Here is a 25,474-nt window from a genome sequence, read left to right as displayed (position 1 = left end):
TCAAACTTCATCTGCAAGGTCAAAATCGCCATAGTAAAATTTCTTTTAAAATGTTTTCTCAAGTTTTGATATACAGCTATCAAACCGATCAAATTAGAAGCAAACAACCAACTACAAAAATGTACCTCAGATCTCAATAAACATTTTTCTAGAATATACGAACTCTGTTGAAACGGATCTTAATGGTCAAAATAGCAAAACAATTTCGATTTTTATCCTCTTTTCTCGGCTTCTGCTCCATAGATACTAAACCGTTCAAAATTCAAGAAAACAATCAACCACAATATTGAAGCACAGGCATCAGTAAACAACTTTCTGGAACATACGAAATGTCTATGAACGGTTCTTAATGGTAAAAATAGCAAAAATCTTTTGAAAATATCCAATTTTTATACTTTTTTCTCCGACTCTGGTCCAAAGATACGCAACCGCCCAAAAATTAAGGATACAGTCAACTATAAAAATGCACAGTGATATTGAAAAATGTCACGCACTCTGATTTTCTTTTTTTTTTTTTGAAAAAATGCTAGGAAACAAAATTTTTTTTTTCAAAAACTTATTTTCTGCTGCACGAATGAATGACCATTTGCCCATTAATAACAAAAATAACTTTTATTCCATTTAAATATCTTATAATTTAGTTTTTATCTAATCTTAAGTGAAAGCTCATCAAAATATTATACAGGGATAGGAGGTCGTAAAAAAGTCATAACCCTAATGTGCATACCTATATTGCATTTAATTATGTATATAGATGACCTCACTCTGTTTGTAAAGGCTATTGAATTCCTTAAATTGCCTTTTGTAGTGGAATCTTATGCATATAGAGCTGTTTCTGTCACTCAACATAATTCAATGTTTTCTAAACATACATAAGTCTATATGCAAGAATATTAACATAAGATATTAAAATTTTTTTATGCATGTGAGAATCTTTAAGTTTTCATGTTGGAAACCTTTTTACCAATGACGTTTGCTACCGACACAATTGCTACTCTACATCTTTCCTATATTACAATGTACCTAAAAACAAATATTTCTACGCTTTCGTATTATTCCATTTTGAAACAAATCTTTTATTTGCCACACAGTACACTGGCATATTGTAGTTGGGCCGACTGACTGACTGTAAAGGATAAGTCAGGGCAAACTTTTATTTTAATGTTGGGTTATGTATTGTTCGTAAATTATATGCCCAAGGGAACGCTGAAGTTTTCATTGTTTGCTAAATTTACTGAATGTAGTAGTAATATTTACAAGTTTGTAAGTGGCGAAACAACACACTAGGGTGGAAAGGTAGTTTCTCATAAAATAAATCAAAAATAAAATATTAAAATGTGGGGAATTGGAGAATAAGGAACGAAATATGTATTTCCTTATCTAATTCAATTATTTAGCAACAAATATGTGGATTTATTGCCTTTACTTTTTTGTTGCGTCTTGGCATTAAGAAAAATCATCGATTTATGTTGCTTTGCATAGAATGACAAAAATTATGCATACGAAAAGGTTTGAAATTAATTTTTTAGGCACTTTTGAAAATGCAATCTCTTCTTATTGGCTGAACAGTACTTTCAAAATGATAAAAACAAAAGGGGATATATTTGTCAACAACCATACTTACATAGATATTTATAACCATACGAATAATTATTATAGCCTACACCACTATGTGGGAAGCGTATTATAGGTTGGTTTCGGTTCAACGAAATGGTTGTGGACTATTGATGTGCAACATTATCAAAAATTCAACGTAAGCGTATTTCTGTTTTTCTATTAGGTTGCCTGGAGAAATCAACAAATAAACGTTTAAGCATTGTTATACCCTCCATCATAAGTTTGTTTTTCTTTTTGTAGCACATCGAACTAATCATTTGTGACCATATAAAATATATATAGTTGTTGGCGTTTTTTATTGTTGGACTGCAGAATTTTACATCTTTGTGTTTATTTCAGCTTGAGTCCATATTTTGTTGTAATTCAACTTCATCAGTTCCCTTTTTCGCCGACTCTGTATCGATAAACAGGTCAATAAAGCCATCTAGCAAATTAAACAAAATGAGAAATTTGCTGTATGGCCCTAAAGCTGTTTACCCTACAATTTGAGTCGAACTAAGGAATTTTGTTTAATTTGCTAGATGGCTTTATTGACCTGTTTTTTTAGCTACATTTTTTGACCAAACTACTTGCAAATTCACGCTTGGGGTTCCCAGTGGTCATACAATATCTCCACAACATAGTAGGTCCATGTTTTGGTATAGCCCCCATATACCGGTACCTCCCGATTTTCGGTATTTGAGGAATTTAGCAAACATTTTTAACCGAACTACCTGTAATTTGACGTTTGAGGTTCCCAGTGGTCACACAACATCTCCACCGAAAATTTTCAACATAGGTCCACGTTTTGGTACAGCGCCCATATAACGGTACCCCCCGATTTTCGGTAATTTGAGGATTTAAGCTACAATTTTTAACCGAACTACCTATAATTTGACGTTTGAGGTTCCTAGTGGACACAAAACATCTCCACCGAAAACTGTCAACATAGATCCATGTTTTATTATAGCCCCCATATAACGGTACCTCCCGATTTTCGGTATTTTGATGATTTTAGCTACAATTTTTAACCGAACTATCTGTAATTTGACGTTTGAGGTTCCGAGTGGTTACAAAGCATCTCCAGAGCAAACTGTCAACATAGGTCCACGTTTTGGTACAGCCCCCATACAACGGTACCCCCCGATTTTGGGTATTTGAGGAATTTAGCTAAAATTTTTAACTGAACTACCTGTAATTCGACGTTTGGGGTTCCTAGTGATAACAAAACATCTCCACCAAAAACTGTCAACATAGATCCATGTTTTGGTATAGCCCCTATATAACGGTACCTCACGATTTTCGGTATTTCGAGGATTTAAGCTAACATTGTTTACCGAACTACCTGCAATTTGACAGTAGAAGTTCCTAGTGGTCACAAAACTTCTTCACCATACACTGTCAATATAGGTAAATGTTTTGGTATAGCCCCATATAACTGCACCTACCGATTTTCAGTATTTTGAGGATTTTAGCTACAAAATTCTTCAACAGCTTTATTTGCGCTCATGCTCCCATTGAAGACAAGGACGAACAGACCAAAGATATATTTTATGAGAGCTTAGAAGAAACATATGACCGTTGTCCTGCCCATGACATTAAAATTATTATAGGCGAATTTAATGCCACAATTGGAAAGGAAAATATCTTTCGCTCAACAGTCGCAAAATGCAGTCTCCACAATGAAACATCTGACAATGGCATGAGACTGATAGACTTCGCAGCGGCAAAAAAACAGATTTAAACATCTCGACATCCATAAGGGCACCTGGCTGTCTCCAGATCAGAAAACAAGAAATCAAATTGATCACGTTTTGATAGATGGAAGACACTCATCGAGCGTGTTTGATGTGCGCTCGTTCCGAGGAGCAAACATAGACTCGGACCACTACCTAGTTGCAGCAAAGGTACGCACCCGGTTCAACGTAGCAAACAAAGTACGAACAGACACAACACGAAAGTTAGACATCGGTAATCAGCAATCACAACAGACAGCCACAGCGTATTCCACTCAGCTAGCCCAATTGCTTAATCAAAGCACTCCTCATCCCGATAACATATCAGCGCAATGGCAAAGCATTGCCCACTCCATGCAAACAGCCGCAAAATCCATACTTGGATACCAAAGACCTCAACCAAGGAATCCATGGTATGATCAGGAGTGTCGTGCTGCTACCGAAGAGAAAAATGCGGCATATAGGGCTACTTTACAATCCGTAGCAACGCGTAGCACACGTGAAAGGTATCGGGAGAAAAGGAGAGAGGAGAAACGTCTTTTCCACAGGAAGTCCGAAAATTCTACCAAAGAGTGAATCATCAAACTGATGGCTTTGGTACAGGCATCTCCTCCTGTAGAGACCAGCATGGTAATTTGGTAACTGATACAGATAGTGTGCTCGGGATATGGAAAGACAATTTTTCAAACCTGTTGGTATCCGATAGCAGCGAAGACGACGAAGATACCGCATATCCAATCCCAGAAGATGGTATTGAATGTATAGGGCCCATCCAAGATGAGGTAAAGACAGCAATAAACCTGCTGAAGAATAATAAGGCAGCAGGAGCCGATGGCTTACCAGACGAGCTGTTAAAAACCGGAGGCAACAAGCTCATAAGGTGTATTCATCAGCTAGTTAGGACCATATGGCAGGAAGAACGAGTACCCGACGATTCGAACCTTAGTATCCTGTGCCCCGTCCACAAGAAAGGAGATAAGACTGTATGCTCTAACTATAGGGGCATAAGTCTACTCCCGATTGCCTACAAGATCGTGTCAGGGATATTGTGCGAACGACTAAAGCCTATGGTCAACGAGATAATTGGGCCATACCAATGCGGCTTTAGACCTGGCAATTCCACCCTTGACCAGATATTTACTAGCGGCAAGTCCTGGAAAAGACCCAAGATATGCAGATCGACACCTTTTTGTCGACAGCCCACTACGTTCAAAGGTATTCCAAGCCATGTCTGAATTCGGTATCCCCGCAAAGCTCATTCGGCTTTGTAAAATGACTCTAACTGACACGAGATCCTCAGTTAAAATAGAAAAGAACCTCTCCGAAGAGTTTTGTACCAAAAGAGGTTTCAGGCAAGGAAAAGGCCTGCTGATGATATAGACATCATTGGACGATCAGTAAAAGAACACGGTGCGCCTTAACTAAATTTAAATGGAATGAGCTTACACCTGGAAAGTATTTCCGGTTTTTGAAACTACAATGTTCATAGATGAAAAAAAAAATCAAAAAAAAAAACCAAAAAAAAATCGCCAGAGGGATTTTTAAATAAATCGCGATCAAAGTTCGCATTTTTGGGATTTTTTTAGATTTTCACGATTTTGCTTGGAAATCGCTTTTGATTTTTTATTGATTTAGATTTTTCTCATCTATGAACATTTAAATTTAAATTTATTTAAGGCGCACCGTGAGAAGTAGCTTATACCTTTATGAAGGTCGAAGGAGAATCTGCTAAAGTGGGTCTGGCGGTAAACACAACAAACGACATCAGTTGTGAAATAAAAAGAAGAATTGTATTGGTCAACAGATGCTACCTTGGCTTAAGTAAGCACTTTAAAAACAAAGCCACATCTCGTCAAAGAAAAATAACGTTTTAAAAAACACTGATACTACCCGTGCTGATGTATAGTTCCGAAGCCTGGGAACTTGCGCAAGCAGACACGGCAGTGCTTGGTGTGTTTGAGAGAAAAATTCTTCGAAAGATCTACGGACCAATCTGCGTTGACGGTGAATATCGATGTGGCATGAACCACGAGCTGTATCTGCTATACAACGACATCAATATAGCTAAACGTATCGAAATGCAACGATTGCGTTGGCTAGGCCATATCATAAGAATGAACAATGATGAGCCCGCTAAAAAGGCGTATAAATAAGGGCCGCTTGACGGTGCATGCAGAATTAGCAGGTCAAGGAATAGATGGCACAAACAAGTGGGTGAAGAGATGAAAAGGCGCGGTATTCCAGAAAGCGAAGCATAAACAGAGAGAAATGGAGATCGTTTCTTAGTTCGGCCTATGGAGCAAATGAGCCAGCTAAGTAAGTAAGTAACAAAAAGATATATCGAATCTTGCAGACAAGTACTACAGTGGTTTGCTAGAATTTCTGGATAGATTTATTTTCCTGTGCTATGTTATGCACAATGGGTGATTTATTATTTATTTATCTTTGAATAATAAACATCATAGAAAATATTATCTTATGAATAGGTTATATCTGCAAATTAAGAAATATCTACTTTACATAATCTTTATTTAGGTCAATTATTTCTTTAATTGTTTTGTGCAAATAAACCAATGTCTCACAGTAAATTGTCGCACATATACTAGAACTTACCTATAATTTTGTTATGCCCCGCGCAAAGCAAATTTTCATTTTAAGCGAAAGGGTTAACAATTGCAATCCTTTAAATTATCTTCCTTTGAACTAACTTCATCTCCCAAAACGACTTTCTTAACCCCAGCCTTTAAAATATTATCTAAACAGAATAAAAAAATAAGAAAAACTAAACTTTTTAGGAGTTCAAGAGATGAATGGGAAAAACCAACAAATCTTTTGCACAATATTCAAGCAATTGTTAACATTGAGACCCTTTCCGAACATGAGTTTGTTGTTCTCCTTTTTCCACTTTTCCAAAGTGTATTTGAGTTGAAAATAAATGAACCGAAAATCTACTAAAAACAAACACAGAATTCAATTGCTTTGGAAACGATGTGGAGAGATGGTTCTCGATGAAGAAGCAGAAGAAATAGATTGAAGAAAAAAAAAAAACAAACTAAAAGGACAGTGGATCAACAGTCGTGAGATATGAGACGAACGACGACCATCAACACTACATCGAAAAGATGTGATAAATTTTTTGTAGTTGTTGTTTTTTGTTCTTTTTTGTAAGATGGGATAGAAAATTGTAAAAATATTGCCAACACTTTATTATGGCGATTATCTGAATGAAAATGAATAGGGCATTGAATGTGTGGGGTGGGATGGGAACAAGGGTGGGTGTGTGTGTGTGAAAAAGTAAAGGGTTTATGGCTTGTTTGGGTTGATTTGTGTTGTTGTTCTTGTTTTAGTTATTGGGGGTTAAATTGGTCAAAACGATTTGTTCCACTGTTAGTTTTAGTTTTTTGTTAAGAGAAGAAAAAGGAACCTCTTTGTTGTGTTCAATATCCTTAACTACTACAGTGCTTGTATCTATGTGTGTTTGTTCAAGATTTATTCTAAGCATGTGGGTGGTTGTGTTTGTAAAAATCTCTGGGGTTTTTTCATCATTCGATTTTCTTTACTTTTAATATAATTTTCTTTTCGAACTTTCCCCCCTCCTCCTCTAACCATCTAAGCAGCCATCCATCCATCCATTCATCCAAAGATCGAAACCACTCTTCAAACCAAATTCATTTGAAATTGTAAATAGTAACCAGACAATTGCTGTAGCAAAGAATTACTTTGAATGGTAGTAAATGTGTAGTGGTGCATAGAGTCTTGATTTCTGGGGAAATTTGTTCTCGCAACGAAATCTTTTGTTTGAGTTTTCTATAAAAATAAGTTGTAGTAGTAGTGGCTCTAAAGAAATTTGCAAATATCTTTGGGAAAGTAAAAAAAAGCATGGCACTGCTGCTGATTGCTCCCGGCTACCATGGAACATAAAATTCAGTTTACATTTTATTAATCGTTTGGGAACAACTCAAATGTTCAACAAGCTGTATCTTATGATTATGAGATGAGAAGAAATATCAAAAAATAGATATAAGTTTGCAATGACGCACGCAATAGGGGCCTTGTAAGGGAAATTCGATGCGGATGAAAGCTGCGTAATGATTGATTTTTGTTGTTGCCAATTGTGATTAGGGAAAAATATTTATTACAATAGACCTCTGCAATTCAATGGATGTTATACGAAATATGGGTCATTTGAAGTAGTGGTCTATTTATAGTTGACGACGATACATTTTAAATTTCTTAACGCAAATTGGGGTTTTCCTTATTGTAGCATCCATTTGTAAATGGTAAAAGAAAAACTATATTTTACATAGCTTTGGGGTTTATATTTATGGTCATTACTTACATAGAGCACATTCAATATATAACGTACCTGAAAATAAAAAGTAAACATTAGTAATTAAATAAATAAATAATAATTAAATAAATAATTTTGTTAGTCCAAATATTAAGAATCCCAATAAATATGGCGTTTTTAGACAATCGTGTATATAAAGATGGCAAATAAATCCGCTTTCTTTATTTATTGTATGACAAATCAAGATTATTTTAAAGAAAAATACCATTACACCTATTTAACCGAATACAACTTGCCAGATCCGACACGGCATGCCTTAACTAATTTTAAATGGAAGGTGCTTACACCTGGGAAGTTTTTGCAGATTCTGAAACTATAATACTCATAGATGAGAATTATCAAGAAACAAAAAAAAATCGCCGGAGGGATTTACAAATAAATCGCGATTTAAGTTCACATTTTTAGGGGTTCTTTTGGTTTTCACGATTTTGCTTGGAAACTGCGAGCCATATGTAAATGGGCCTAAAGAAAATGTTGTAGCTGTGAAAATTCTCCACAAGATTGGCCTTTTTGATACTTTCGTAGGTTTTACCGTTTTTGAGATATAGAAGTTCAAATTGAGACAATGCACTAACTGTATCGCTTCCTTATAAAACAATGTCATTACTGCAATTTCCCAAATTAAACTTATATATCTTGAAAATGGTACAACCTAGGAAAAAATAAATGAGCCAATCTTGTAGAGAATTTTCACAGCTTCAACACCTTCTTTAGTCCCATTTTGATATGACTTGCGGTTTCCAAGCAAAATCTTGAAGACTTAAGATAAAAACCTAAAAATTTGAACTGAACCTCTATATCTCAAAAATGGCAAAACCTACGAAAAAATCTAATGGTCAGTCTTGTAGAGAATATTCTCATCTTCAACATTTTCTTTAGGCTCATGACTTGCGGTTTCCGAGCAAAATCGTGAAAACCTAAAGAATCCCTAAAAATGTGAACTTAAATCGCGATTTATTTGAAAATCCCTCCGGGGATTTTTTTTGTTTCTTGATATTTCTCATCTATGAGCATTGTAGTTTCAGAATCTGCAAAAACTTCCCAGGTGTAAGCACCTTCCATTTAAATTTGATTAAGGCACACAGTGCCAATCGAGGAATTATTATCACTCCTCTTATATGGAGAAGTAGACAATCAGAGTGGCATTTCTTTATCAGAACAATCCGTCGCAGGAATACCCTACCCCATGACCTGCAGTGTATCAGCAGTGTGTATATCTTTAAGAAAAAGATTTATTGCTATTTTCAAAACTTGGATACAGTCACATAATATACCTTTTTTCATTTATCAATTTATTATTTAAGATATTTTTCTTGTTGTGCAGGAAGAATGAATGAATAAATAAATAAATAAATAAATAAATAAATAAATAAATAAATAAATAAATAAATAAATAAATAAATAAATAAATAAATAAATAAATAAATAAATAAATAAATAAATAAATAAATAAATAAATAAATAAATAAATAAATAAATAAATAAATAAATAAATAAATAAATAAATAAATAAATAAATAAATAAATAAATAAATAAATAAATAAATAAATAAATAAATAAATAAATAAATAAATAAATAAATAAATAAATAAATAAATAAATAAATAAATAAATAAATAAATAAATAAATAAATAAATAAATAAATAAATAAATAAATAAATAAATAAATAAATAAATAAATAAATAAATAAATAAATAAATAAATAAATAAATAAATAAATAAATAAATAAATAAATAAATAAATAAATAAATAAATAAATAAATAAATAAATAAATAAATAAATAAATAAATAAATAAATAAATAAATAAATAAATAAATAAATAAATAAATAAATAAATAAATAAATAAATAAATAAATAAATAAATAAATAAATAAATAAATAAATAAATAAATAAATAAATAAATAAATAAATAAATAAATAAATAAATAAATAAATAAATAAATAAATAAATAAATAAATAAATAAATAAATAAATAAATAAATAAATAAATAAATAAATAAATAAATAAATAAATAAATAAATAAATAAATAAATAAATAAATAAATAAATAAATAAATAAATAAATAAATAAATAAATAAATAAATAAATAAATAAATAAATAAATAAATAAATAAATAAATAAATAAATAAATAAATAAATAAATAAATAAATAAATAAATAAATAAATAAATAAATAAATAAATAAATAAATAAATAAATAAATAAATAAATAAATAAATAAATAAATAAATAAATAAATAAATAAATAAATAAATAAATAAATAAATAAATAAATAAATAAATAAATAAATAAATAAATAAATAAATAAATAAATAAATAAATAAATAAATAAATAAATAAATAAATAAATAAATAAATAAATAAATAAATAAATAAATAAATAAATAAATAAATAAATAAATAAATAAATAAATAAATAAATAAATAAATAAATAAATAAATAAATAAATAAATAAATAAATAAATAAATAAATAAATAAATAAATAAATAAATAAATAAATAAATAAATAAATAAATAAATAAATAAATAAATAAATAAATAAATAAATAAATAAATAAATAAATAAATAAATAAATAAATAAATAAATAAATAAATAAATAAATAAATAAATAAATAAATAAATAAATAAATAAATAAATAAATAAATAAATAAATAAATAAATAAATAAATAAATAAATAAATAAATAAATAAATAAATAAATAAATAAATAAATAAATAAATAAATAAATAAATAAATAAATAAATAAATAAATAAATAAATAAATAAATAAATAAATAAATAAATAAATAAATAAATAAATAAATAAATAAATAAATAAATAAATAAATAAATAAATAAATAAATAAATAAATAAATAAATAAATAAATAAATAAATAAATAAATAAATAAATAAATAAATAAATAAATAAATAAATAAATAAATAAATAAATAAATAAATAAATAAATAAATAAATAAATAAATAAATAAATAAATAAATAAATAAATAAATAAATAAATAAATAAATAAATAAATAAATAAATAAATAAATAAATAAATAAATAAATAAATAAATAAATAAATAAATAAATAAATAAATAAATAAATAAATAAATAAATAAATAAATAAATAAATAAATAAATAAATAAATAAATAAATAAATAAATAAATAAATAAATAAATAAATAAATAAATAAATAAATAAATAAATAAATAAATAAATAAATAAATAAATAAATAAATAAATAAATAAATAAATAAATAAATAAATAAATAAATAAATAAATAAATAAATAAATAAATAAATAAATAAATAAATAAATAAATAAATAAATAAATAAATAAATAAATAAATAAATAAATAAATAAATAAATAAATAAATAAATAAATAAATAAATAAATAAATAAATAAATAAATAAATAAATAAATAAATAAATAAATAAATAAATAAATAAATAAATAAATAAATAAATAAATAAATAAATAAATAAATAAATAAATAAATAAATAAATAAATAAATAAATAAATAAATAAATAAATAAATAAATAAATAAATAAATAAATAAATAAATAAATAAATAAATAAATAAATAAATAAATAAATAAATAAATAAATAAATAAATAAATAAATAAATAAATAAATAAATAAATAAATAAATAAATAAATAAATAAATAAATAAATAAATAAATAAATAAATAAATAAATAAATAAATCATAGCAAGCTGTAGAGAAGTTTAATTTTTGAACATTTGCGCTACCCTGACAAATAAATAGTGCTCAAAAATTGTTGTCAATGTTCGAAAAATACTAGTTTTTTCAGAGAGGAAGAGAGATTAAATAAAAAACGGTAGCGTATTTTTATGAAAAAAGTTATCGTAAATAGCATGGAATTATGGGAGTGTGTAAATTACGAAAAAAAAACAAGTAAAAACTCGTTAAGTTCGGCCGGTCCGAACTTTTTATGCCCTCCACCATAAAATAGTCTTAATTAAAACGGAATAATTACTTTCCTTTCACAATTTTAGGTGAACAAATTGTTCGACCATGGATACCCCAAATGCCTAAATTATCTAATCTAATCTAAAAAAATGTGTTCAGCCAAGTGGAAGGCACCACCTACGCACAGTGGGAAAAAGTACAGATCTAGCGTGCAGAAAATTAAAGTCGATGTTTTATTGTATGTTTATTCATAACTTAGATAAGGATAGCTTTGAATTGACTATTTTACTTCCTTTATTGATATTTTGAGCAAATTTGTATTTATACCCTCAGCATTTATGCTAACGGTGGTATATACACTTTCATACGGGCAAAATGTGCCTCATCGAAATAATGGTTTTAGACCCCAAGTATATTTGGACGAAATGTGTTTCAGACAATTTGGAGTCGACTGGCTTTCGTAATATTTTGTCCAAACTTAGTTTAAGTTCGAAGATGGGCTATATCGGTCCACTCCTTCCGGTACCTCCCCCACAAAAGTTCGAAAATGTTCGGAAAATTTGTGCGCACGATAACTCTTGAAGGAAGTAGCCGATTTGACCCATACTTTGCACATCGTGAAATTTCTACTAAACTTAGATGAGGTCCAAATGGATTCAATCGGTCCACTCCTTCGGGTACCTCCCGCACTAACTTTCGGATAAGTTCAGATTAGGACCTGCTCTCGAATCGCTTTGATTTTTGTTGCAACAACTTGTATTCATTGCCTTCCCATACGACGGTACATGTTTCATCAGGGGCAAGTCCATACTTCCTGAGAAAATAGCCTGAAAGATGCAAAAAGCCCATATAACACCGTGTGTAGTGGATGGAGCGAAAGATAACTCTCGAACGGATCTGCCGATTCGGTCCAAAATTTGGCTTTCGTAATATTTTGTCCAAACATAGTTTAAATTCGAAGATAAGCCATATCGGTCCACTCCTTCAGGTACCTTCCCCAAAAAGTTCAAAAAAGTTCGGAAAAATTGTGCGCACGATAACTTTTGAAGGGAGTGACCGATGTAAATCATACTTTGCACATCCTAATATATCTACCTGATATAGATCAGGTTCGAATATCGACTATATATGTCTACTTCTTTTGGTACCTCTCACACACAATTTCTAATAAGTTCACTTTAAGACCTCCTCTCAAATCACTATGATTTTTGTTGAACCGATTTGCATTCGCTACCTCCAGTACGACGGTAAAAGTTTTTTCAGGGGCAAGTCCATATTTCTTAGGAAAACAGCCCGAAAGGTGTAAAAAATCCCTATGTCACCATATGTGGCTATCGGAGAGCACGATGAGTTTCGAACTGTTCAACCGATTTGGTCCAACATTTGGTCTTCGTCATATTATATCCAAACTTAGTTTCATGGGACAATACCGGTCAACAACTTCCGGTACTTCGCCCCAATATTTAAAAAATGTCACTAAAATGCTAGGACGATATCACTTGAATGGGGCAACAAATTTGGTCCGAACTTTGTATCTCCTAATATTTTGTCAAAATTGAGTTGAACTTCTAAATGGCCCATAACTTCTAAAATGGCCCACAAAAGTTCAACATTTGTGTCTTAGCACTTAATTCCTCATCCACATTTTTGTCGGAAAGTTCAAATGTCCAAAAAGAGCCACAAAATTCTGAAGAGACCTTAAATACATTCGATCTGTCCGTAGGTGAAAGATTCACTGACTGGGGGTATATATCTGTCGGCAAAGCCGACTGACACTTTTTTTACTTGTTTTATATACTTTTTATACTTTTTCTGGTATAGCTCCAATATAACATTACCTCCCGATTTTCGGTATTTTGAAGATTTATGCCATATTACCCATCCGAAATGCCTAAATTTTGGTATGTAGTCTTAGTTGGGGGGACAAATTATTCCGACAGAGAATTGCCGGTACAGGTCCACGTTTTGACATAGCCCCCATAGAAAAGTACCGCCCGATTTTGATAATTTTGAAGGTTTTGGTCACATTATCCAATATTAGATCATATCTTAAAAGCTGAGATTTGGGATTTAGTCTTCGTTGAGAGTATAAAACATTCCTACTGAGAATTATCGGTATAGGTCCACGTTTTGATATAGCCCCCATTGAACGATATCGCCCGATTTTCGGTATTTTTAAAGTTTCAGCCACATCATTCAACCGAAACGGCTGAAATCTGGTTTGAATACACATAATTTGTGGTGGAGGGTATAATGGGAGTACAAAATCACCCCATTGCACTATAGGTAATTTGCCCAGTTTTTGAGGCAAAAAGTCGATTTTGCAACTTTTAATAATAATAATTTTTTAGTTGGCATTTAAAAAAGAACATGTCAAAATTTATTAATATGAATGATATATTTCAAAATAGCGTCATTATCGCGGTTTAAATTGCAGTCAAAGTGAGAATTTCGAAGAAGAACTAAAAAATATATATCTTGTAAGACATATTTCAATGTATTCAAAACCGCGGTAAAATAAACCAAATGTAAATATATGTAAAATGGAATAGATTGGTAATTGCGAGAGGAATTTATTTAATATATAATATAGCTTAAACATTATGGGTAGCGACCAAAAAACACAAAAAGTCAAAAATAAATATTTTATTTTTCTTAAACTCACTTCATATAGACTTATACTAAATTGGCCGTGTTTGGCCGTGTTTCTGCTATTGGGAATATCTTCAGCAAAGGGTTCTGAATCAACTACATAATTACCAAGGTGCGATTTTTTGCGTTTTTTGAGTTATATCACTTTTTTGAAGGTGCCCTCTTTGCAGAAAAATATATATTTTTTTAATTTTTTGTTTGGTGAAGGAAATATTAAATACGAAAAAGCATCCGATTGGACCTAAAAAGACATTTTCTTTAAAGAAATATTCACCATGTGTTCTAAAAATGTACATACGTGTTGTGGTCAACATTTTTGTTAATTATAGCTGTAATAAGTTCTAACTAGGGATCATGATTGCGTGATTTATTTGGTCCTTTAAAAATATAATATTTATACAGATCTTTTCGCGAATAAATATTTTAAACATTTTAAGGTTTATAAAAATCTTTTGGCGGATCAGTACTTTAGCTTTTATTGGGTTGGAACGGATAAAATAGGTAAAATGAGAATAGGGGGTAGGAAAAAGAAAAGTTGTTCGTTATATCCTGCGTTCGTTATAGACGTATTCGTCTGTAAAATTTTTATTAAAGCCTACTTTTAAATATCATATATTTAAATATTTGAAACAGTGCTTAAATTCGTCGCTATCCGCTTCTGCTTTAAAGCGGGCCTGAAAATCGTAACAAATTGTAAAAAATTCTATTCGCGGGGTAACAGCTTTTGTTTGTTATAGTCGTGGTCGTTTTAAGAAGTTGAATGTGTGTACAAATATTAAGAAAAATTCTTTGGAAACATAAAACTTTGTTCGCTATAAACGTAGTTTCTTATAACCGATGTTCGCTATATCCGAATTTTACGTTGTAATTCTTTGTTTTATCTTACTTTTGCATATAAAGCAATTAAAATGTATAAAAAGCCCACATATCCACCGCTATTAATTTTTGCCTCAAAAACAGGCCAAATTACCTATAGTGCATTGGGTTCCTTTTTGTAGTAAAAACTTGTACTTAACAAGTTTGTTTGGGGACGCTTTACTGCTTTCTATTTCCTACTTCCCCCCATTTCTTAGGAAACGCAGGACCGACGTTTTCAATTTTTATTTTCCTATCTGCTAAGCTGTGGTCAATTCCAAGTGATATATGAGATTTTATATCAACCATTTTTCCAGTATCGTCATTTTATTTGAACTAAACTTTAGAAAGCATTCTGCGCTAAATTGGCATATTTCCTTATAAATGGCAAAAAGTCAAAAATCGCATTTGCAGAAATTGAATAAATTTGACGTTACATATAGTTAACCAGTAACATCTAAATTAACATAACTTATGGCTTCTAAACCTGCTTAATTTATTAAAATATTGTTTTTTTCACCACGACATCGAATACCGAGAGAAGAGAATAAAATTGTCGAAGAAAAGAAAATAATATTGTCAGCAGACAAAAACTATTGTTGTATATGACAAAAACAATTGTTGTAATTTACAAAAACAATTGTTGGACTCACAAAACTACATGCGGAATCTAACAATATCTTTACAATACATATTTTGCTCTGCCAATATTGTTGCATCAATCATATTTTGTTCTCTGCGTGTTGTTGCTATAAAAAATCCAACGATTTAGCCTAAACTTCATTTCTCATATGGTTGACAATCAGTCCGATATTCCGGTGTTTTTTCGCTGTCTTCTAATTCCCAAGTCTTATACAATATATATCCACTTCCGCGTCCCATTCTTTGAGACCATCGGTCCTAATGACTTCTTGACGTTTAAGTTTGAATCATATTAGAGACCTTCCGGGGTACTTTTTGGATTAGACAATTGGATAAGCTTAAAATTTCCAACAGTGTTAATATGTTGTCGAGGGAAGTATGGAGAATAAAATGATCGCGTTATAATGCTCCTTCCAGCATAAAAATGGGATGTTAAGTCAAGAGTGCCGACTGGGACACAAACCTAAATTCTCCTTTTGAAGGCATTTTTAAAAATAAACCTAAAAATACATAAGAGTTCATCGAGCAACAGTTTAACAAAAATTAAAAGTACATTGCAGCAAAACCAGCGTAAGCTCGTGTGCTCTTCTGATCTATAGGCACATACATACATCTCCATTGCCTGTACAGAACATTTTCCCTCCCAAAGATGTTGATGCCCACTAGCAACAGCCCACTAGTTGTTCAAAATATTAGATAGTAGGTCACGACGTCATCTAAACATTTTCTTACAGTATTGTTGATTGTATTGTATTGTTGTTGATTAACATAACTTATGGCTTATAAACATGTTTAATTTATTAAAATATTGAATAGCATCTTTTGGGGTCCACGCTCATATAAAATTCATCGATGAAGATGCTAAAAAGTTGACATGCCAGATCACTTGCACCCATGCTTGAATGGCATCTTTGGCATCGAACATTTTCCTGGGAATCTGTTCACAGACAGCACACGCCTATCACAATTTTACAACTAAAAAACATCATCGCACAATGTCGCGAGTTCATATTAACTGTGGCCAAAAATAGAAGAAGTTGTCGTAGGTGCATCAATTTTGGTACAAGTACCTATTATTGACTTACAATCTTCAGGACAAAAAATTGGGTTGGTCGGTAAACGTTTTGATATAGCCCCCATAGAACCGTACCTCCCGATTTTCGGTATTTTGAATGTTTAAGACACAATGACCAACCGAAAGTATTCAAATTTTGTGGTTAGTCTTCGGCAGAGGTATCAAACATTCCAACAGAGAATTGTGGGCTTAGGTCCACGTTTTGATATAGCCCCCATACAAAGGTACCTCCCGATTATCCGTATTTTGAAGATTTTAGCCTCATTATTTCACCGAAATTGCTGAAATTTGGTATTTAGTGTTCGTAGGGGGCATTATACCTCCACATTGAAATTTGTCTGCATAGGTCCACGCCTTCATATAGCCCCCATAGGACGGTACCTCCCGATTTTCGGTATTTTGGAGGTTTTAGCCTGATTATCACGCCGAAATGGCTGAAAATTGGTATTAAGTCTCCGTTGAGGGACTTATAACCTTCCACCAGAAATATTTCGGTATAGGTCCTCGTCTTCCTATAGCCCCCATAGAACCGTGTCTCCTCATTTTCGGTGTTTTGAGTGTTGTGGCCTCAATATCCACCCGATATGACTGAAATTTGGTGTTTAGTCTTCATATTGTTTGTGAGCATATTGAATATATCAAACTCTTGTCATTATATATGAGAAATTTCCTTTAAAAAATTTTTTGACCGATTAGTGGTCAAAAAACGGTCAATTTTTTGTAAAAAATCGAATTTTGATTTTCGCTGTTCACAATTTTTTTTTAAAAATAGATATTTTTAAAATTCTCTCGTTTTAAAGCAAGATTATTAGGTACTTAATAAGCCCACAAACATATATGATGATCGGTTCATTCGTTTTCGCGCTATAGCCAACACCGCAAAACGATTTGTTAAAAAAGGGGTATCCTCTCAGTGAGGTGGTCGCTGAAAAAGAGAAATGACACATTCGTCTGCAAACCTCTGCAGCTGGGACCTTTATATATTTGAAGTACTCACTTTTTACTACTCATACAGCAAAAATATCGATATACACTTTTATACAAATTTTTTCCCACTCCACTCAATTTAAAATTTGCTTCAGAAAATTAATAAACTTAGTAATACATGTTTGGGTAAATGTAAACACCATATGATTAATATTTACATGCAAACAAAAGTGTAGCCAAGTTTATTACATCCCAAGAGAACTTAGGAACAATTTTTGCAGCGACCGTTTCTTTTAAATTTTAAATATTAACGCATAATATAATCTATTAATTTTAGAAAAAAAAAAACAACACAAAAATACGTATTACCTAAAATTGTCGGATTTAAATCCTTATATAGCAAAAACTACTTCACGTATCAGTACCAAAATTCAGATTCTTCTTAATTAATATGTTTTCTATCACTCCCCATCAATAAATTTGTTCAACGAAGTATTTAGTTTTTACCATTTTTGGCAACGGTCGTGACACTGTGCATCGTGAACACTATAACAAATATCTATGTTAAATGTACTAATCAATTCCAACCCAGCAAAATGTTCGATGCCAAAGATGCCATTCAATCATGGGTGCAAGTGATCTAGCATGTCATCTTTTTAGCATCTTCATCGATGACTTTTATAGGACCTTAAAAGATGCTATTCATTTTTGGATCCAAAGCATGTCATTTACACCAATGCTTTGACATGTCATTTTCACCAATGCTTTGGCATGTCATTTTCACCAATACTTTGCAATGACAATGACATTACGACAAGAGTTTTAACAACGTTGGTTGTGATTTCGAGTCTCCGACAACATTAAGCCTATTGTAAATAATTAATCTTATATATTTAGAAACTTTTTATAAATAAAAACACAAAATTCATCTCTATTGGATCGATGGAATGGGTTCAAATGTTGTTAAGTGCAGTCAACCCTCTAGTTTATTTATTTATTTCTTAAGTCTATAGGCAAATGCCCTTTCAGACTGCGATATTTATAATATTCATGATTAAATACAAATATTAATATTTTATAATTTTATTTTCAAATGTTAATACTGTACTATAGTTTCATAGCTTCATTGAATTCCATTTTTCGATTTTCTTTAATTGTAATAAATATACGTATTATACTAAAATAGATTTGTGCAATTATGGTTATTTTGTCTCCAAGGAAGCACACAGTGCAGTTCACGCAGCGAAAAATATTTTGTCGCTTTTTTTGGAACAACAATATTTTTTTTTGTTCCAACAATTCATTTGTTTTGTTGAAGCATTGCAATTGCAAATCCAAAAATACCATCGTTTGCTCCAAACATACAAAACAAAAACAACTTGCGAAATTCCTCAATATTGTAAAAATCATTGACAATACCTACTATCATAATCTAGAATTTTTACGAAAACTATTGTCAGCCCAGAAAACCTGTTACTGAAATTTTTGATTTGATCGTACATAATTCTCATATACACTTTCCACAAAACTTTGGTATAAATTTCACGTATAATATGATGACCATTGACAAACACTAAACATGTCCAGGTTTTGCCAGGTCTAATTAAAAAGACAACAAATTGAATGAAGAAACATAACAACTACTCCATTTCGCTCATCCCCCAAGCAACCTACCCCAACATAAGGAATACCATAAAACCACAACAAATATGAAAGAAAACACAAATTATACCACCAAAAACACTTCCCAGATTGTGGTGTCACTCAATTATCAAAACACAAAGAAGAATGAGAAAGAAGAAGCAAATAAAAACAAGAATCTCATAAAAACAAAACTCAGCAAAATTGTTTTTTTCACCACGACATCGAATACCGAGAGAAGAGAAATAAAATTGTCGAAGAAAAGAGAATAATATTGTCAGCAGACAAAAACAATTGTTGAAATTTACAAAAACAATTGTTGGACTCACAAAACTACATGCGGAATCTAACAATATCTTTACAATACATATTTTGCTCTGCGAATATTGTTGTATCAATCATATTTTGTTCTCTGCGTGTTGTTGCTATAAAAAATCCAACGATTTAGCCTAAACTTCATTTTTTTAAGGTGTACGTATACTTATCTGTGCCACTATATACGTATACATTTTCACAAGTTTTCTCATATGGTTGACAATCTGTTCGATATTCCGGTGTTTTTTCGCTGTCTTCTAATTCCCAAGTCTTATACAATATATATCCACTTCCGCGTCGCATTCTTTGAGACCATCGGTCGTTTAAGTTTGAATCATCTTAGAGACACTCCAGAGTACTTTTTGTATTAGACAATTGGATAAGCTTAAAATTTCCAACAGTGTTAATATGTTGTCGAGGGAAGTATGGAGAATAAAATTATCGCGTTATAATGCTCCTTACAGCATAAAAATGGGAAGTTAAGTCAAGAGTGCCGACTGGGACACAAACCTAAATTCTCCTTTTGAAGAAATTTGTAAAAATAAACCTAAAAATACATAAGCGTTCATCGAACCACAGATTAACAAAAATTAAAAGTACATTGCAGCAAAACCAGCGTACGCTCGTGTGCTCGTCTGATCTATAGGCACATACATACATACATCCTCATTGCTTGTACAGAACATTTTCCCTCCCAAAGATGTTGATGCCCACTAGCAACAACCAACTAGTTGTTCAAAATATTAGATAGTAGGTCACGACGTCATCTAAACATTTACTTACAATATTGTTGGTTGTTTATTTTTTATTCCATTTTCATTCTAACACTCCTTATTGCACATACCAATGTAATGGATTTTTGTTCCACATTAGAGCCCACTTATGTCCTTTTTGTGTACAATGTACACTAACAAATCAGCAGTATTTAAAACAACAACAACACATTTTATTTTAAGAATATTGAAATTTCCTATTACAATACTAAGAGTGAATCATATAACATGTGGCGTTGTGTGTGCGCGTTTGCTTTGTGTGGGCTAAAAATATAAATAGGCATGTAGATGAATAATGAACAGGAGCCCGGGTAGCTCAGTCGGTAGAGCATTGGACTTTTAATCCAAGGGTCCAGGGTTCAAGTCCCTGCTCGGGCGTTTTCATAACACGATGGAAGTAAATCCACTTTTTGCTACTATTTTTTTATTAAAGATATTTTCAACTAATTACAATAATGTTTGGACAATTATACGTCGATTTCGCTAGTTCCCAGCAGAGATAAAAAATAAAGAGAAAAAATAATTACCTATACAGTTTTTCACGCCTTAGGTGAAAATTAAGCTACACCAAAACATATTGGTAGGTAGAGCGAGCTCAAATACATAATAGAAGTCGATGACGGGCAGAATTTTTAGATGCGCAAATTTTAACGTTTGTGTACTCGATGAAGGAATATACCTTTTGATAGGAATATAGAAATTCCTCATAGGAATATAGAAATACAAGATGTTATATATGTAATAACAGCATCGTACTGTATGCACCGTAGAAACATCATCGTGATTATAATAAAGAGAACAATTGGTATAGAGATCTTAAACAGAACACTCCTCTTCAAAAGGTCATTGACACATGTGGCTATCAAGGTATTTTTGTAAAAAATATTTTACTTACTAATTACAACAAAAAATATACAGATAAATGTTGGAATTTTTACACTAACTTGTAGGTCAACCTCTTTACCTCACAATGGAAATAATAATTGCCGAAATCGAATAAAAACTACAACAACAGTTAAAATAGGAGGACTACCTCTTTTATGACGTCAAAAATTTGTTCGAACTCGATGGATATGTCATAAAATTGGGGATTTGCTGTAATTTGGACTTACTTAAGCTATACAAATGTAACCATCACGTGGTATGACATTCAAACATCCATTCATTTTCGGGAATGCCGGGAAAACTTGTTAAGGAACACATTAAAAATGCCAAATATAGGATCGGCAAAACTTGTAGGGATAGTACGTCTTTAATAATAAAAAAGTGTATAACATAATATACCAAGGAAGACTAAACCTAAATAATGTCCCCAAATTTATTTTTCTGATCCGCAGGTGGCATAAAATTAATGATCAGTGTGGGCATGCGCCGAAAATTATTGCACAAATTTTAAAACTCTGAATTTGGAAAACATTTGTTTGACAGCACACTAATTCTCTTTGTTAAGATATGTATATTCTAATAGAAGAAAAATGTTTATCATTTATTTCTTAGGTATACAGTATCACGGTGTTCTTGAAACAATTTTAAATAGAAGGTGCTTACACCTCGGAAGTTTTTGCGGATTCTGAAACTACAATGTTTATAGATGAGAAAAATCAAAAGACAAAAAAAATCGTCGGAGCGCTTTTTAAATAAATCGCGATTTAAGTAGACATTTTTATTTGTTGTTTAGGTTTTCACGATTTTGTTTAGAAACCGCAAGTCCTATCAAAATGGGATTAAAGAAAATGTTGTAGCTATGAAAATTCTCTACAAGAGTGACCTTTATGGTATTCTCGTCAGTTTTATCGTTTTTGAGATATAGAAGTTCAAATTGGGACAATTCAAATTCAATTCAATTCTGTATCGCCCCTTATAAAACAATGTGATGACTGCAAATTCCCAACTTAAACTCATATATCTAAAAAAATGGTACAACTTAGGATAAGTTACTAAAGCCAGTCTTGTAGAGAATTTTCACAGCTTTAAGATTTTCTCAGGTCCCATATTGATAAGACTTACCGTATTTAAGCAAAATCGCAAAACTCTAACAAAAAAATTTAAAAATTTAAACTGAGCTTCTTTATCTCAAAAATGGTACATGCTGGGAACAAATAATAAACGTCAATCCTCTAGAACATTTTCACAGTACAACATTTTTTTTAGCCATTTCGATTGGACTTACGGTTTCCAAGCAAAATCGTAAAAACTTATAAAACACCTAAAAATGTGAATTTTGACCGCGATTTATTTAAAAATCCCTTCAGCGATTTATTCTTGTTTTTGGATTTTTCTCATCTATGAACATTGCTGTTTCAGAATTCACAAAAACTTCCCCTGTGTAAGCGGTTTTCATCAAAAGTTAGTTAAGGCGCACCCTTCATGACATTGTTTTATAAGGGGGCGATACAGAATTGAATTGAATTTGAATTGTCCCAATTTGAACTTCTATATCTCAAAAATGGTAAAAACTACGAAAATACCATTAACGTCGATCTTGTAGAAAATTTTCATAGCTACAACATTTTCTGTAGTCCCATTTTGATTCGACTTGCGGTTTCTAAGCAAAATCGTGAAAACCTAAACAACCCCTAAAAATGTCAACTTAAATCGCGATGCATTTAAAAGGCGCTCCGGCGATTTTTTTTGTTTTTAGATTTTTCTCATCTATGAACATTGTAGTTTCAGAATCCGCAAAAACTTCCAAGGTGTAAGCACCTTCCATTTAAAATTGTTTCAACAGTACCGTGGTATATCAAAGAGTCTATGATGATATACATACATTTAAACACTCTTCTCAGGGTCATTATTATATGTTTTCTTTTACTATTAGATGGATTTGAAAACCCAAAATAAACCAATTTGGAGGCATTAATTTTCACATTAAAAGTTAATGTCAAAAATTACCTCCTTGAAATTGAATGATCACTTGTATCTTGAAGTTACCAGAACGCAATAAATGTGTACGTAAAATCGAAACAAAAGAAGACTTATAATACGAACGAAAACAATTGCTAGACAAACTATTTTTTCAGTTCATAAACAAATTTGAGCCTATAATTAAAGTATAAGCCCATAATAAATCGCCTTGCATCAATTCCTCTCCACATTTAAATTCTAAAACTCCTCCTTGAACATATAGCTCTCAGCATTGATCTCTACCCAATGTAAAACAACAACAAAATATATTTTTAGAATTTCGAAATGTCCTTTTTAAATCTGTGTGAAATGTGTGTAATCTTAAAATGAATAAGGATGTAAATGAACAATGAGCAGGAGCCCGGGTAGCTCAGTCGGTAGAGCATTGGACTTTTAATCCAAGGGTCCAGGGTTCAAGTCCCTGCTCGGGCGTTTTCATAACACGATGGAAGTAAATCCACTTTTTGCTAATTATTAGTATGTATATATAAAATTAAAAAACAAAAAAAATATCGCCGGAGGGATTTTCAAATAGATCGCGGTCAAAGTTCACATTTTTAGGGCTTTTTTAGGTTTTCACGATTTTGCTTGGAAACCGCAAGTCGTATCGTAATTGGACTGAAGAAAATGTTGTAATAGTGAACATTCTCTACAATATTAATTTACCATATCTGAGATATTGAAGTTCAAATTGGGACAATTGACTGACTGCATCGTCTCCTTATAAAATAATGCCATGACTTCAATTTCCCAACTTAAACTTATATATCTAAAAAATGGTACTGCCTAAGAAAAAATCACACAAGCTAATCTTGTAGAGAATTTTCACAGCTATAAGATTTTCTCAGGTCCCATATCGATAAGACTTGCCGTATTCATGCAAAAACGCGAAACCCTAACAAAAAAAAAACCTTAAAATGTAACCTGAGCTTCTTTAGCTCAAAATGGTACAATCTATGAACAAATCATAAACGTCACTCCTCTAGAGAATTTTCACAGCTACAACATTTTCTTTAGCTCCATTTCGATAGGACTTGCGGTTTCCAAGCAAAATCGCGAAAACCTAAAATAATCCTAAAAATGGGAACTTTGACCGTGACTTATTTAAAAATCCCTATATTGATTTTTTATTGTTTTTGGATTTTTCTCATCAATTAACATTGCTGTTTCAGAATCTACAAAAACATACCAGATGTAAGCTGTTTTCACTTAAAGTTAATTAAGGCGCTCCGTGCATGATATTGTTTTATAAGGAGGCGATACAGTCAGTCCATTATCCCAATTTTAACTTCAATATCTCAAAAATGGTGAATCCTAGGAAAAGGTCGTACAGGCCAATCTTGTAGAGAATTTTCACTGATACAACATTTTTTTCAGTCCCATTTAGATACGACTCGTGGAATCCAAGCAAAATTGTTAAAACCTAAAAAAAAAAACAAAAATGTGAACTTTGACCGCGATTTATTCGAAAAGCCCTCCGGCGATTTTTTGTTTTTTTGATTTTTCTCATCAATTAACATTGCAGTTTCAGAATCCGCAAAAACTTCCCAGGTGTAAGCACCTTTCGTTTAAATTTAGTGAAGTGTATAAAAATCAAACGTTGGCCTTAAATTATAATAAAACAGTGTCGATTTTTAAGAAGTTTTAACTGAGTAAACCTCTCAAAAGTTACAGAATTTCGCACTACTTCGGGTTTCTCGACCGTCACAAAATAGTGCTGTTATTGGTTCTTCTGACCCCTTTGCATTTTTATCACACTTCCTGTAAGGCAGTAATATCGACCATGAGCTTTTCAAGTATATCAGGAAAAATGTCTAAAATTGTCCTTTCCATTTCAAAAAATTAAAAAAAAAATTTTTGATACTACATCAATGATTTTTGGTACACAGATTAAGAAAAAAATCTGCATTCCAAATCTGTTTTCGTTACTAACTTTGATCGTTGCGCGCAAAAGATATGACCGTTTTAATTATGATAATTAGAAAAAATTCTAAAAAAATCGCAGCTTAATATAGTTAGCTGTTATATCCTATTATCGTTAGCTGAATTCGTAACCTTTGCA

At 31.1% G+C, this 25,474-nt stretch overlaps 1 long non-coding RNA gene and 2 other non-coding genes across 3 annotated transcripts in view; 2 read left to right on the top strand and 1 right to left on the bottom strand.

Moving 5' to 3' along the window:
* Window positions 1–6,882: 6,882 nt before the first annotated feature.
* Window positions 6,883–25,474, bottom strand: part of LOC141406702 (uncharacterized) — a 451,752-nt gene continuing 433,160 nt past the window's right edge. Inside the window, exon 2 of the long non-coding RNA XR_012413484.1 lies at window positions 6,883–7,698. This is a non-coding gene — a long non-coding RNA (uncharacterized lncRNA). The remainder of the gene's footprint in view (window positions 7,699–25,474) is intronic.
* TRNAK-UUU (transfer RNA lysine (anticodon UUU)) lies at window positions 20,814–20,886 on the top strand. The gene has a single exon. It is a non-coding gene; the product is annotated as a tRNA-Lys (tRNA).
* Window positions 23,772–23,844, top strand: TRNAK-UUU (transfer RNA lysine (anticodon UUU)). The gene has a single exon. It is a non-coding gene; the product is annotated as a tRNA-Lys (tRNA).

The sequence above is a fragment of the Musca autumnalis genome, unplaced genomic scaffold, assembly GCF_047663935.1.
Source record: "Musca autumnalis isolate F117 unplaced genomic scaffold, ASM4766393v1 scaffold_5, whole genome shotgun sequence".
Taxonomy (NCBI): domain Eukaryota; kingdom Metazoa; phylum Arthropoda; class Insecta; order Diptera; family Muscidae; genus Musca; species Musca autumnalis.
This window is presented reverse-complemented; position numbering and strand designations above follow the sequence as displayed.